Here is a 4,559-nt window from a genome sequence, read left to right as displayed (position 1 = left end):
CACTTCCTGCCTTCACTTCCAGTCGCACCAGCTGCAGATTCGCCTCCTGGACACAAACACACACACACGTTTTATATATAAATCCAGGGAAGCTAATCTTTGTGTTCGAGGTGTAAAACTCATGGATTCAAACAAAAACATGAGCACACGCACAAACAAACACTCACCAGTCTCTCTATGATCGCAAGCAGCATGTTGAGAGCCTCGATCCTCGGTTTGATATCCTCCCACTCTGAAGACAGAACCACCACCGGCTTCACGTTTCCCCATGGCAGGTAGTAGTAGTGGCAACCTGAAATACAGACACACATAAAACAAACAAACAAATGATAGTTACACACTTCTGCTGAACATACAAAGACGTCTAAGGGATTTACTACAGATTCAGCTGTTTGTAGATTTCACCTTACATACCATCAAACACAGCCCTGCTGAACTGGGTGGTGGAGGCCAGAGGGAGGCAGGTGTAGTCAAACTTGTTGCCGTAGTTGCCAATGCTGACCTCAAACTGGATGGCGTCGTCAACGTCCTGGAGGAGCGTGGCAGAGTAAAACGCCACGAAGAGAGAGAACTTCCTCTTCCTGAGAAACTTCTGTAAGACGGAGGGAAAGATTAAGAAAGGATGGACGGATGGACGGATGGGTGAATATGTTTCTTTCCACATGTTTCTTTAGGTCCTCTGTCTCTCTCACCTCCACCACCAGCAGGTCGTCCGATGGTATGTCTTCAGTTTTCTGCTCCGGCTTGTCCGCCAGTTTAGTGGTTAGTTCCATTAAAACCCGACCTCGGTACGCTACACCCTCCCCCTGAGAGTCAGGAGGAGAGAAGAGGAAGGCTTTGTTTACAGTTTGAAAGGTGTGACATTCATTAAAATCTCAACACATGATGATGATCACTGGAGTTTAAAAACGAAATACGTTACTTTTCCAAGGTTCAGAGCCTCGTGTGGGTCATTGAAGGCGGTGAACTCTCTGGGGCTGCCGTACAGGTTCACAAAACACGGACCAAACGTCGGCAGAAAACCAAGACTGTCATCAACTGCAAGGACACAACATGGACAGTGAGCTTTATTATTAACACGGCAGAACGTGGAGCTATGCAACTGAAGAAAAGCTTAATTAAATAGGATGAAATGATTGAACTGACCAAACAGGATCGGATAAAGAATCAGATACAGAGTGCACATTTCAGCAGAATTTAGCCATGATTGAAACGGATATGAGTTGAAAGGAGACGAGAACATACATCACGAAAGGAAGTTAAATTGAAACATGGACTATTTCACGCAAAATAACAGAGGTGTAGAGAGGATGGTGGACATACTGCCAGAGTGGACGGTCCGTGGAGTCAAGTCATCTGAATGCGTAGAGAGGAAGGATGGTTCAGAATCACAGACAGATGTTCAAAGTCAGAAAGAAAGGAAACAGATGTCTTTGAACGCCACACAAACCCAAACCGATGGTCCTGACAACAAACTCACACACTTCACATAACCCTGAAAACCTAATGCAAGTGAACGTGGCACCTTTACATCCACTTCTAAAAACACAGCCACGACAGAGCAAAACACTAATTCTGCTTCTTGCCATTCTCTCATTCTTTGTATTGGACATTTCATTTCAAATGTGGCATGAGATAAGACACCAAGAAACATTTAGTTCATTAAGTTATCATCAGGCTCAAAATCCTGTTTCAAAAATATGAAACATACTGTGGTGATGATTCACCACGATATGCACGATGTTTTCCAAACAAAGACAAAGGAGAAGTGGCCCTCATCATGACCAAGACTCATGCATGCTGTCTTTCTCCAGCACAAGGACAAGACTTGTACAAGACAACCGTGAGGGACACCAGAAGTCAAGCACTGTCAGTGTTCAGTACACAAACACAGCAGGTTAGTCTTCATGCAATTCCCACTGGAGTTTCAGATCAAGTTCTCAGAGATACAGGTTTCAGCTGAGCAGTCTGGTCTGGTCTGGTTTGGTTTGGTTGTCTCCAAACCAAACCAGACAGGTTAAGGATAATCCACTCTGGTGCAGTCAAATCCATCCAGTTCTAGTCCAAACAATGCTGCTGGGATCCAGACCAGTTCTGACTGATAACTTACCATCAATCTCTCCACCAGGGGCGGAGATCTTAGACATACAGAGGTGGGTGGTGCCGATTACATCGTTGTGACTGGCTCTGTCCCTAGAATGAGAAAAATCAGGAAAGAGAAAAATAAAAGCTCCAACATGCTGTTAAAACCAAACATGTATAACTGTAAACCAGAGGTTTTCAAAATGTCACACGGGACAGGCGAAGGGGAAATATGGAGAGAGACGTGCAGAGATGCTGCAGAGGTGAAAGGACATTAAGGCATTTAAAACCTTTAGCGCCCAACTGCTGAAACCTGCATCAAAATTTGTACTCCTGAGATCTGAAGAGACAAAATGTACAAAAAAAAAATTGTGTATCAGCTGGGATTCACCAGTCCAGAATTCTGATCCTCATCTTCTCGCACATGGAGGGAAACTGGGAAAGAGCAAAGAAAACATATCATATATAAGGACAATGATGAGGACACTGTCTTAGTAGCATGAATAAAGTTGCATTATAATGTGTGTTTGCACTGTCTGGTTGTGTGTCTCACCCTGATAGGCATGGCCAGACTCTGGTTCCACTGTGGGTTGGCGTTTTTCTCCAGGATCTTAGTGCAGATCTGAAAATGAGAGAAAATGCAGTTCACCTTCATATGACCAGATTTTTTGTGTTTGAATCAAATGACTCTGACGGAAGCTGCATCATGTCAGACGCACTGTTTTGCCAGCAAAGTGGATCTCCACCATCGGATCCACCAAGTTCTTCCTGTTGCTATCGAACCCAAGAATCTGCCTCATCCCGTCCATGAAGGCATCGTCCACTGCGGACAGAAAAGAAATCAGACATCTCTACTTTTAAACCAGAGGCACAAATCACGAACACACAAAGACGACTGTCTCACTCTGTGGCAGGTCCTCAGCTCTGAAGATCCTCAGGGTGAAAGTAGCTCCTCTCAGAGACAGACCAGCCGGCCTCAGCAGGTTTCCTTCAATGTCCTCTTTATCCTCCACACACTCCCGTCTATCAGCCTTGTACACACACATACAGATATCAATAAATCACCTGCATTCATTAACAGCAAGACAAAGAAAAACACAAGATGGAGGCAGATAAGCTACTGTGAAACCCTTAGCTCCCAAACGTTGTAATTTACCTAAAAAAAAAAATCACACTTTCCTCCAAAAAATCTGAACACACGGACATGGTACACATATGTTTAGGAGGATATCATTATCTCCCGTGTCCATAGCGAATGAACATCCAGAAATCTGATTACAAATCACAGAAAAACAAGATGCTCCTTACCACTCCTGAACTTGCCTGAGAATCATGTCGTTTTTAAGTTTTCTTCAGTATCAAAGTAATCCAGTGACAGATGTCAGCGCATCCATGAGTGCATTTTAAACAGGAATTACTAACAGAGAATTCGGCATACTTTTCATACTTATAGAGCTTAGCGAATTTGCCACGATGTAAGGAAACATATGCTAATAAAAACACGGCTGTAGCTGTAGCCCATAGCGTTTTTTTTTCTTCGAACTTTATTGAACAAATAAACCACATGTAAACGACATGTGGACATAATTTAATGAAATAAATAAAAATATGCCGCAAGATAATTAATTATAATTAAAAATTAATTATATTTTATCCAATCAGACTCACCGGTGGCTCGTCTCCACCTGCCAAAACAAACAGGCTGACCTTCAGGTAACCTTTGACCCCAGCAGAGAGGTCATCGGGGTCGCACAGCAGCAGCCATTTCCTCAAGAAGCAGTGTCCTACGGAGGGTGGACAGACTCAAACTTAGATTTGAAGTAAGACCTTCAAACTAACCAGTAAAACTCCAGATCCCACAAATCACCAAACACATGAAGCCAACTGAAAGGTGTACTCACTGTGCTCACTGTAGACGGTGCCTACATCCAGCTGTGAAAACAATCAAAAGATTCACATCACTTTTCACAGCACAAACACACAGCCCGCCATAGACAGTGCTACAGTTACAGCTGAGATGACAGTTTACCTTGAATTCACCGATCACAGCATCAGTTCTGAGAGAGCGAGAGTCACACACCTGCCAGGCAGGAAGAGAGATTTTACATTTTATTCAGAGCAGTTTAAATACTGAGCACAGCAGGAAATTCCTTAGAGTATAAAAACAAGGCCTGTAGCAGGACAAAATACAGAATGAGGACGGTGACGAAAGGATGAAAGGTAGAAATTCAGACTCACAGTGATAAAGATCGGTTCATCAAACAAGTCTGAAGGAGTCTCGAAGAAGTTCAGGAAGAACGTCTGTCAAGAGAAAAAACACTTAAGATGCAGTTTGACAGAAATATTTGTAACTTAACACGTAGCACGCCTACAAAATCAACACATCATTTCTGATAAAGGTGAAATCAAGATTTTTTTTTCTGGTTGGAAAATTTTTGAGAAAATGAGACGGCGATGAATAATGATTGTTTACCTCA

Source organism: Toxotes jaculatrix, chromosome 23 (assembly GCF_017976425.1).
Source record: "Toxotes jaculatrix isolate fToxJac2 chromosome 23, fToxJac2.pri, whole genome shotgun sequence".
NCBI lineage: Eukaryota > Metazoa > Chordata > Actinopteri > Toxotidae > Toxotes > Toxotes jaculatrix.
This window is presented reverse-complemented; position numbering follows the sequence as displayed.